Below are 12,084 nucleotides of genomic sequence, written 5' to 3'. Positions count from 1 at the left end.
ATTTTATTATTTAATTTTCTTGAATGAGATTTGATTTTTCCGGTTGTCTATAGTTTGTTTTAAACATGTGGCATGATAGGATCTTACCCCTTGACATGATCATTGACATATATTAAATTGAGAGCTTTTGGATAAGTAATGAAGTTTTTATTTAATATTTATCTTAAGTGAAAATTTAATTCATGTGGCCTTAACTAGCTTGAAATCAATATGTGTTAGCATATTATATTAGGCCCTAGCATGCTTTTCAACATAGATGAATTTGAGAGAAATCAGAGATGTTTTGAAATCTAGTAATATTTAATTAATTTGATTAATTAATTTATTCCGAGTGCACTATTCACTCCATTGGAATTCCGACTTGATATTCTTGATATGCATGTCATATAGTTTCACATATGTTAAATCTAGAATATTTGATTAGGTTTTGAAACTTTTCATTTATTATTTTTCTAGTATTAAAGTTTAATACTCATGGCCGTTCCTTGCTTAGAATTCACTTGTATCATGTTTTTAAATCAAGTCTTGACATGTTGTATAACATTTATTAAATTGAGATCATTTGGATGAATTTCAAAACCTAGAGATTTTAATTAAATAAATTAATTAAAATCCATTCAATGGCTCATTAGTCTTGATTAAGTTTCTAACTTGGTAATCATGCTTTCCTTGACAAGTTCCCTCACGTGTATCAATTTGAGAATAATCGGATAAGTTTTAAAATTTATATTTAATTATCTCCTTTGTATGGAATTAAATTCACATGGTCGTGTCTCGTATGAAATGAACTTGTAACTTGACTTAGGCATGACCCTTGACTTGTCTTGAGATCTTGATAATTTAATCCCTTAAGTAGATTAAATTTCCTTATATGCTTCCATCGCGTTAATCATGCTTTGATATTGAACTCGTGTTAACTTATGAATCGGACTTGTATTTCTTGTACCTTCATCTTTTTATCAAGCATTGTGACCCCTTGTATCTTGATCTCATTAAGGTAGTTAATGAACTAGTATGATTGTCTTGGAATGATTTAAATTACGCATGTGTTGTTTAGTGAGTAATTGAATCATGTACCTTATACTTATGGTATGTTTACTTCAATGAATTCCTTGTGCTATATATTTTGATTGTAATCTATATAGATGCGCACTATGATTTATTAACATTTCACATGCCATGATAGTTGATAAACTTAGGGCATGACTTGTGTGTTCTAAAATCTTGGTTGTGCATGAAACGTGGTTAATGCATTTCTTGTATTTTGATACAATCTTGGTTGCACAACTTGTTGATTTTAGGACTTGGGATATCAATCAAGAATTAACATGGCTAGGACTTGGTTCTAGTACGGGGGAATGTCCTCCTACACTATAGTGCGCACTAGGGAAAAGGTACCCATGGGTTAGTAGCCCTAAAGTGATCTCAAGAGTACGGTTTTAATCCGGGCGATATCCGAGTTTTCCACATTAGTTGATTTCACTTTTTAAATTTCAAGTTGCTATTCCTTGAAGATTTAAACTTGTCATGTATGTGAAATGCTCTAATCTTGTTAGATATTATGCCTTGTTCTTGATTACATGTATAACTCTTTTCGCCTTTCATGGAATGTTCCATCCTTGTTTAATTGTATAGATCTTATGCCTTGTTCTCGACTTCGTGTATTACTTCCATCGTGTTAATTGGAATGCTCCAATCATGTTAATTGCAATAATAATGTAATTCTTGTTAACTTGTATTCAAGTATACTTCCTATCGTGTTAATTGGTATGTTCCAATCATGTAAATTGCATAGATTATGTGATCTTTGTATTCTAGTATTCTTGTGACGGCCCAAGTTTTCCAACTCGATGCGTCAGTGATGAACCGAAAGATGACCCGATAATGGATCCGAAATGTGGAAGCAAAAGACAAAACAATGGTCTCTAAAGATACAACATGGCTGTAAGACACCATTATGACCCTCAACGAGGTCACGGAACCTAAAGGAATCAAATGCGGAAGCAACGTTTCAAAAACTAACAAGAATGAACCTAGGGGAAAAATCGTCATTTCCAGCTTAAAAGTGGGTTCCACCGAGCACACCATTGGAAAGACAATGAAAAATTAATGAATTTAGACTCAAAAATCACTTGATTCGGAGTCCGGATGAAGAAGATATGGCTAACGGAAGAAGAATGGGCAAAACGGTCCAAAAGAGGCAACCCATGAACATCTAACCGGTTAGAAGGCCAAAAATAGTGACAAAAATGCGGCCCACACTCATCTAACCGGTTACGAAACCCCTCGTAACCGTTTAGATGTGAAGGGGCAGTAAGGGTGCGACCCAAAAACCTGGCAGCAGGGGTTTTTTTCGGGAAAAAATGGAAATTTGAGGGCCTAGATGACATTTTCTGGAAAAACACAAAGAAGAAACCCCCCTCAAAATCGAGTTTTCTAATCAACCATATGGAGAACGGAATTTATTTCCCAAAGAAAATTTCCAAAATACCCTTAGGTCAGAATATGCAACAAAAGTGTAAAATGAGTCCGTAGGAGGCTCATTTCACCAAAGAAGAAGCTTTCCCCGGAAACGACCATGCACACAAACGTAACTTACCTAGTAAGATGTGCTACAATGGTCGATGGCCCAAAAATATGGCCGATGCAAAATATGACCCCCCAACGGCCAAAATGCCAAAAATGAAGTTTGGAACGAAAACTTGGAATTTAAAATCATGAGATGGTTTCAAAATGCCGTTTGGACCTTGGCCATACTTCATACATGATTAATGAATGCTAATGGAAGAATCAAAATGGAATTCCCACACCCAATGCGAACATGGTGAAGTAAAAACTCAATATTTTTCAATACTTTCATAATACTCCATGAAGTTAAAAATTACATAGGATACAAATTACATGTCATTGGCCTCCGGCCTCATCTCATACATGTCAAATACATTTTAAAGATTGTACTCATGTACACATTACATATATGGAATCAAATGTACACATGTTGATATATAAGACTATAATTGGCATTCCGAGCTAACCTTCACCAAAAATGGAAGTCTCCAAGTCCACAAACCATCCAAGCATAATGAAGACCTCAACTTTGATTTTTGTACCTGAAATATGCCCCAGTATCGTAGGGGTGAGTAACGTAAAGCTACTCGTAGGAAATGAGCATGCATCGACCTACGTTTTACAAGTTTGTATGATTTAATTAATGTGGTTCATTCCACCTAACGTCTATGTCAAAGGTGAGACTTAAGGAGCATCCTAGCTACCTAAGATCATTTCTAGCATCAATCATCTCATTCATGCAATTTTAGCAACATAGGTTCATACTTACACAAAGTAACAACATAGGAGCATGCTTACACAAAGCAACAACATAGGAGCATGCTTACACAAAGTAACAACATATAGATTCTCAAGGTTATCAACTTGAAGTCTAAAATGCAACATCAACTAAATATAACAATTTAGCATAATTAGAATATCTAATACCACACATCAAGACATAGATTCTCTAGGTTATCAACTAGAAATCTAAAAGTGTGAAATCAACTAAATATATCAATTTAGTATGGATGTACTTAACAACATCAAAATCGCTAATAGCCAAAACCACAAGTCAACAAGGTAAACATGATTGTCAACTTGGAATTGAATGCCAAAACAAATAGTGGAAGACTTGGACATCACGTCTTGGATTTCGGCCGAGAACAAAATGGTTGTTCCGGGCACTAACCCGCAGGGAAAACCACCCTAAGTGTGCACTATCTCAATTTGGGAGAACTCATTCCTCCCGCACTAAAGCCGAACTTTAGCCAAATCACATGTAACAACAATGTCCCAAGACTCCAAAATAAACCAAATAAGTTCATAACTTATACATATTTTTACTATATAGAACAAGTTAGCAATATAACTCTCAATTGTGCATAATAAGCATTTCATATCCATAATGCTACGAAATCACAAGCCAACAATATATTCATATAGAAACATACTCTCATGAATATAAATTTAACAACAATGCCATTCAATGCATATAACACAATCAAGTGAATACTTCACAAATCTAAATCCATGCTCTTAAAATAGAAACAACTTCTAAACCATGATTAGATCCATGGATATACAAGATAGAATTTAATTACATCAAAATAATTAAACTCTCTAGATTTCAAATCATTTCCAATTGGCCCCAATTTAATATATGTTAATAGACATATCATGGTCATTACATATATTCACACACAAGCTTAATTAGGCCCATGAAATCACCAAAATAGATTCTAATTAATTCTCTTAATTAAAGTCTCTAAATTTCCAAACTCAACCAAATGTTCTCAAATTAAAGTATGTTAACAAACATGCCAAAATTTAATTTTGAAGCATAATACAACTCAATTCCATGCAAGGTATGGCCATGAACTTTAATCTTTCACAAAAGATAAATATTAATTAAAAAGAGTAATTCTTATTTAATTAATCCAAATTTAATATATATTAACTAACATATTAAAACAAGATTTTCTACCATGCCATAATTCAAATCAAAGTTATATATCATCTTGAATTTTAAATCTTATACAAAGAATTAAAAATTTCTAACTTTCTAGATTTGATACAAGGCACATATATAAGTTGTATAATCATGTTAAACACTCAATACAACACACACAAAAGCCTAAAACATTCCCTACCTCCATTTGAGATGAAATCTCAAATCCCCACCAAAATAAATCGGCTCCGAATCTGACGAAACTCCTAGGTTTTGTTGGGGACAACACCATGAACATGAATCCCAAGGAAGCCCCATCAAAAACACAACTTGACTTCAAACCCGAACTCAAGAAATGGCCAAAACGAGATTCCAATCGGTTGGAATCGAAGGCCTCGCCGAGGGGAACAATAAACACAAAGGCATCATCACTTTTTAATGAAGGGAAGAAGTCCAAAAGAGGAAAGAGAAGATGGCAGCCATGGATGGAGCTTGGACCGGCCATGAGAGAGGAGAGAGAGAAAAAAATCTGATTTTTCTTTCTAAGACCTCCTATTTATAGAAAAACTCAAAAAGTGCCTCGAACGGGCCCCGCTGGGTCCGGAAAAGTGGAATTTGCGCAGATGCGCTCAAATGGCAAAACTCCGTGAACGAAAAAGATTCAAAATGAGAAAATATGAACAATAGAAGAAACGGTGTCAAAAACTGAGTCCCGAGCAAAAAGTTATGTCTAAAACAAGTTTGGCGCAAACTAAGGCCTGAAACCCTGAAACTGGAAAACATTGTCCAGGAGGAAATTCTAAGAGTCCATGATTCGACGAAATGTGAAAATGAATCCTATACGAGGATTCAGGCTCAAAACAAGGCATTGAGCAATAACTTTCATTAATTGCACAATGGCCCCTCCAAAAAGTGAAAATTACGAAACTGCCCCAGAATAAAAATATCTTTAAAAGATATTTATGAAAAACACCCCAAGAAAAGAAAAAGTTTCCAAAGAACTTTGCATTTATGCCCCTATGGACACCGGGAGCAACCAGAGTACTTTCTCACGAAAGTAAAGATACGTATCTCATTGAAATCATTGGGAACGAAGATACGTGAAGTCAGAAACCAACTCCAAACACAAGAAATGTGGTTACGCAAACAGAGTGACAAATGAGGAAAAGATGAAATAGGGAAAAAGACAAAAAGTGAATAGTGTTGAAAAATGAAAAATGTGGGAATGACTCGGTTCTTAAAGGAAATTGTCAATCCACAGAAAAGAGTCTCTGAAATCACTCCAGAGCACTCGAGACGACACTAATCAACAAGAAACCAAACTCAGAAGGGAAAAGACAACGGAAAAAATTTATCCGAAAAATTCGGGTCATTATAACCTTCCCACCTTAAAGGGATTTCGTCCCCGAAATCCAGCCCAATGAAACAGAAAGCAAAACCAGGATAACTACAGACTACATCTCCGAGTATCCCTCACAACGCGTTACACCAGCGACCTCGAAGCTGAAAGGAACATACAAACCATTGTCAATTGCACCCGCGTGCTCATGACAAGACAACCCCTTTAGGGAAAAGTGGCCACATGGCCACACGATAAGTCTAAACTTACACAGAGAACCCAAGGTCAGACAAAAGAACGGAAAACAACAACTGTAAGCGTCCCTCCTGACAAACCATCATAAGGAACCAAAAACAACCACCAAAAGAACTCCAAGATAACCACATATCAAATCAAGGTACAGAACAAATACAACGTGGCAGTACGAATAGCGACCAGAACTCGCCCACGACATACTCGAATGTGTGGTAGCAATGACAGTATCTAGTGCCCGCCCACACTTACTCGTCAGTAAGGTAGCATCGATGGTAACTAGTACTCGCCCACAACACACAACCTTGTACGGTAGCATGACAGTATAAGGCACTAAGTCATAGCCTGCCCCCCACTAGGTCTACCTATGAAACCTCTTGATACAAATGACATCAATGTCACAAAACGACCACGGTCAAAAGCAATATGGGAACCAGGCATCTATGAGAGTTAGAATATGATCCAAGGACGTTCCGGACCATCTCGGCCAATCCCAAACTCTGATGACAATGTCATAGGCACCATTATGCTTAAGGCCCAAAATCTTCAACACAACAAAACCAACAACTCCAATGTCTCAAAATGCTACTATCAACAACATCAATCGAGAATCCAGAGCCTGAAAAGCAAATCAAAACTTCCAGAGATCAAAACGAACCTCACCATAAGGCATTTCATCGAAAAGCCTACTTCTCTCTGAAACTGATCAACTACAAGACCAATCACCATGATCAAACATCAGATCCACATCCCTATCACGGATAACTAAATCCTCAAAATACAAATCCACTAAGTGGCACACACATCAAAATGCCAACAACTAAGGTTACTGTTAGTTACTAATTAACTCTAGAGGGGGGTGAATAGAGTCAATGGCCAATTTTTGCAATTTATAAAATATTAAATCTAACAAACTGTTAAGCACAGAGGAATTGAAACATTTAAGTAGTATATGGCACAAGTATAAGAGAGATAGAGATGAGAGATTGCAAACAATGACTCGGCGATTTAGCGAGGTTCGGAAACTCCTACTCCTCGGCTCAAAGTCCCCCTTGAGACTTCCCAAATTCACTAGAGCTTCTCCTTAATGGTGGAGAGCAAACCTTCAATTTGAAGCAAAACCTTGCTTCTTCTTCCTTGCAAGGAGAACACCTTTCTCCTAGGTTTCTTTTGGGTCATACCAACCCTTACAAGATTGTAGCAAAGTTTGTAAATGAAATACAAGATTGAATCTCTCTCAATAGATGTACAAATGTAAGCTCACAACTAGAGTTAATAAGAATATTAATGAAGCTTAAGTTCTAGGATGAGAGAGTGTAGAGATAGATGAATGAAAGCTCAGAGAAAGAATTTATGGCTATTGAATGTTCTTTCAAGTGGTGTATATCAAGTTCAGCAGGGAAGCCTTCTGTATTTAAAGAAATCCATAACTCAATATATCTGTTAGAAGTGGTTGGAGGAATTAAATGCAGAAATTGCCGTTAGAATTTCAGATCTCTCAAAGGAGCTGGCTCTTTGTAAAAGTGGAGGAGGCTCCAATATTGAGTAGAGGAGGCTCCAATATTAAGTAGAAGAGGCTCCAATATTAGTAGAGCAGGCTCCAATATTTGGGAGGCGGCTTTTTCCAAGAAAAAAATTGTTCTACGAGCCAATTTAAGCTACTGGACTGAAGAGAGCAGGCTCTACCTTGAGTGGAGCCAGCTCCAATACTGTGCAAGACTAAAAATAAAATTAACCGAGTCCTGTGCACTTCCTATTGATATGTAGCTTGCATATATAAGGTTCAGGAATAGATTTTAGGTATTTTAAAAACTGAATTTAGAATGAGTATGCATAAACCTAAAATCTTGAGCTTCAAAATATATTCAAATAAACTTTAACATTAAGTCTAAAGTTCTCACCATCCTATCTACCATTTTCTTCATTTTCTTGAACATGATTGATTAAGCTCGATGAAAACTTGCTGTCTTCCTTTGAAATGCTTGAGTGATATTTGAAGCCCGAGATTTTCTTTAATTTTTTGCAACTTTGAAACTTCTTTGAATCCATAGCTTGAGTACTTGAAATGCTTGAATTGATCTTTTAGCTTATCACTGAGGATTGGATATTAATCATCTATACATCACTCAATGAAAATATTAGTTCTTAAACATCAGTAATGGTTTGTAATCAACAAAACATAAGATTGACCTTTAGATAAAATCCTTAGGCCAACAATCTCCCCCTTTTTGATGATGACAAAACATTGATGTGTTTATTGACAAAGTGGAGTTGCATTTGAAAGAATGCTCCCCCTATCAATAAGCATATCTTGAAAATCATATTATGCTTGATTCTACAACAGTTATTTTGGACAATTTGAAAGCATTTAAATTTCACAGACATTTTTAGAGGTCTCCCCCTATCAATATGCATCTATCAAGATATTAAAAAGCAATAGAATAGACACATAGCATAGTAACACACAACACATCTGTTTCCCCCTTTGTCATCTCAAAAAAAAATTTCATCTATGAAGGGCAAATAAATAGCAAATATAACATTTTATAGATGGCAGAAGTCAATACAGAGGGAGAATTAGGACACAACTACCATATGTTAGACAAAAGCATAGTTTATAAGTGCACATAAGTAAATGACATAAGTAAATAAAGCATAGCAAAAAAAAATGCTTCTCCAAAGCAAATATAGCAAATAAGTGCACAAAAAAAAAAAAAAAGGGTTTGAAGTGGAGGGATACTGATCTAAGGAGAGGAAGGTCCATATTTGTTTCGAAATTCTGTAAAATCCTCATTAAGATGAGTGATTGCCATGTGCATTTCGTTAAGTTGAGTTTGTTGTTTTTCAAGAGTGGCTTGGTTTTGACGAGTGCCTTTGAGAATATCCAATAAAAGATCACGATTGGTGCAATTCGGAGCAGGAACTTCCTTATCTTCAGCACTGTCATCACTTTCATGATCTTCTTCATCCCCATCATCAACATCCTCAATCTCTTCTCCTCTAGCTCTAGCCTCTTCGAACCTTCTTTGCCTAGGATAAAACCACATGCCATTTGAATCCCTTTTTAGCCCCACTGAGTCTAGATTGAAGGCATTGAGTATATCTCTTGGGCCTAGTTTGGCTGATTCAGTTTTGTCAAGTAGAACTTTTTTATCCATGAAAATGTGAATGAGAGCCATGGCATAATAGAGTGAAGTCTTATTCTTGTTCTTGCATGCCAACATGTGATGAAAGACGATGTATGCCAAATTAAAGACTTTTCCATTCAAGACACACCAAATCAAAAAGATTTCCATGTAAGAGACTTTTGAGCGACTGCCGGTTTTAGGAAGAATGAAGTAGGCAATGATTTTGTGGATCAAGTGAGCCTCCATGGTTAATTGTTTAAATTTGACCTCTTTGGTATTGGTAGTGCGGGAATCATAGCTCATTTGACGAATTGCTTCTAGTTTGTCAAAACCTTTCCCATTGAACCATCTTTGGGGTGAGTAGAATTTAATACCATCCATAAGATGAAAAATTCTAGCAATGCTGCTAACATCTAGATGGAAATCCATTCCAGCCACATAGCATTGGAATTTCTCTACACCGGGTATTTTCTCAAGGTGGGTGTAGAATAATTGCACAAGTCTGGGATAATACTTGTTGTTCATCCCAACAAATGAACCAAGGCCAATAGCATCAAAGAGTTTATAGGTGTTGAGGTTGAGGTCGTCACAAATTGTGTGTGATAGAACTTTTCCTTTGGCCACTTTCCTAAGAAGAAAATCTTTATCATATGACTTCTTGTATGTAGGATTTCTATACAACATTGTTGCAGAGATTTGAATGGGTTTTGGAGGAGGATTTGGTTCACTAGGGCCAGATTCATGATCATGGGTAAGTTGAGTATTCCTAGTTTGGCCACGAGGAGGATTCTTTCTATGTGAGGATGAAGCCATGGATACTCAGAGTAGAAACATGTGAAGATGCCCAATGAAAATGAAGGAGTTTCCTAGCCGAAATACTCTCAGGAGGCAGTTTTGTTATGCCCAATAGTGAAGTGCCGAGAATGAAGTATGCATATAACAACCTTCAGTGCTCTTGGAGATGAAGGATCCAGCGCATGAAGGAAATTACTTGAAGGATGGAGTGCCCATGGAACAAGCTCTCTGGAAGTGCAACTCTTATGCCCAATTTGCTTACTGCTGAGAATAAAAGAGATGATTCAGGATTGCAGCTGGCTCAATTGTTTGTGGAGCCGGCTCTTAAATGTTTTTGGAGCCGGCTCAAGTAGTTTTGGAGCTAGCTCTTAAATTATTTGGAGCCGGCTCTTTTGAGCTTTTGTGAGATCCCGAGAGTTGATGCTTGAAGGCAGTATAGGAGCCGGCTCTACCTATTTCTAGAGGCGACTCTGCCTTTTTGTTGAGCCGGCTCTTGACATGCCGAGAACATGAAATTTTGAGTATTTTGTATGCAGGTGGGGGAGCCGGCTCTTGTGTGAGTTGATCCGGCTCTCATTCTCTATAGAGGCGGCTCTTATTTTGATAGAGCCGGCTCTGCTGCTGCTACTTCACTGCATGACATTCTGCTCTGTGATCATTCCAATTTCTCTTCTAAGCAGACAAAATCTATCCTCTTGGAGTGGTTTAGTGAAAATATCAGCCAATTGTTTTTTCGTATTTATAAATATAAGTTCAATGTTGCCCTTAGAAACATGATCCCTAAGAAAATGGTACCTTATTTCAATATGCTTTGTTCTTGAATGCTGAATAGGATTTTTGGAAATGCATATTGCACTTGTATTATCACATATAATAGGAATGTGATCAAAGTATAGACCAAAATCTTCAAGTTGTTGCTTAATGTAAAGTGTTTGAGCGCAACAACTACCGGCTGCAATATACTCTGCTTCCGTTGTTGATAGAGCTACGAAATTTTGTTTCTTGCAAGACCAAGATACTAATGATTGTCCAATGAAGTGACAAGTCCCGCTAGTACTTTTTCTATCAACTTTGCATCCTCCAAAATCAGCATCCGAGTAACCAACAAGGTTAAATGATGTATGTCTAGGATACCAAAGACCCAAGAATGTAGTATAGCTTAAATAACGAAAGATCCGTTTAACGGCACATAGATGAGATTCTTTAGGACAGGATTGAAAACGAGCACATAAGCATACACTAAACATGATATCCGGTCTACTTGCGGTTAAATATAAGAGACTACCAATCATACTTCTATATTTTTTTAATATCTACATTGGTGCCCTTTTCATCTTTGTCAAGTTTCAAAGATGAGCTCATTGGAGTATTGGCATGTTTGACTTCCTCCAAGCCAAATTTCTTTAGCAAATCTTTAACATACTTAGATTGGCAAACAAAAATGTCATTAAGTGTTTGTTTGATTTGCAACCCTAGGAAGAAGGTTAGTTCACCCATCATGCTCATTTCAAATTCATTTTGCATACTAGAGGCAAACTTTTCACATAGTACACTATTGGTTGATCCAAAGATAATATCATCAACGTAAATTTGAATAACCAACAAGTTGCAATCAATGGTTTTAGTGAAAAGAGTATTGTCATTTTTTCCTCGACTGAACCCTTTAGCAAGCAGAAAACCACTAAGTCTTTCATACCAAGCTCTTGGAGCTTGTTTCAAACCATACAATGCTTTTGTCAATTTTAAAACATGGTTTGGACAATTATAGCTTTCAAAGCCAGGTGGTTGTTCAACATACACTTCTTCTTTAATGAAGCCATTTAAGAAAGCACTTTTTACATCCATTTGATATAACTTAAAGTTTTTATGAGATGCAAATGCAAGGAGCATTCTTATAGCTTCAAGTCGAGCTACGAGGGCAAAGGTTTCCTCATAATCAATTCCTTCTTCTTGATTATAACCTCTAGCAACAAGTCTTGCCTTATTTCTCACAATTGTTCCCGATTCATCCTTTTTATTTCTAAACATCCACTTTGTGCCAATGACAGTTTTATCTTTAGGTCTTGGAACCA

This window comes from Cornus florida, unplaced genomic scaffold, assembly GCF_030987335.1.
Source record: "Cornus florida cultivar Cherokee Brave unplaced genomic scaffold, ASM3098733v1 CherokeeBrave_3.0.0_Hap2_Chr08, whole genome shotgun sequence".
NCBI classification, from domain to species: domain Eukaryota; kingdom Viridiplantae; phylum Streptophyta; class Magnoliopsida; order Cornales; family Cornaceae; genus Cornus; species Cornus florida.
The sequence above is the reverse complement of the archived record's forward strand: the minus strand, read 5'-3'. Positions refer to the sequence as shown.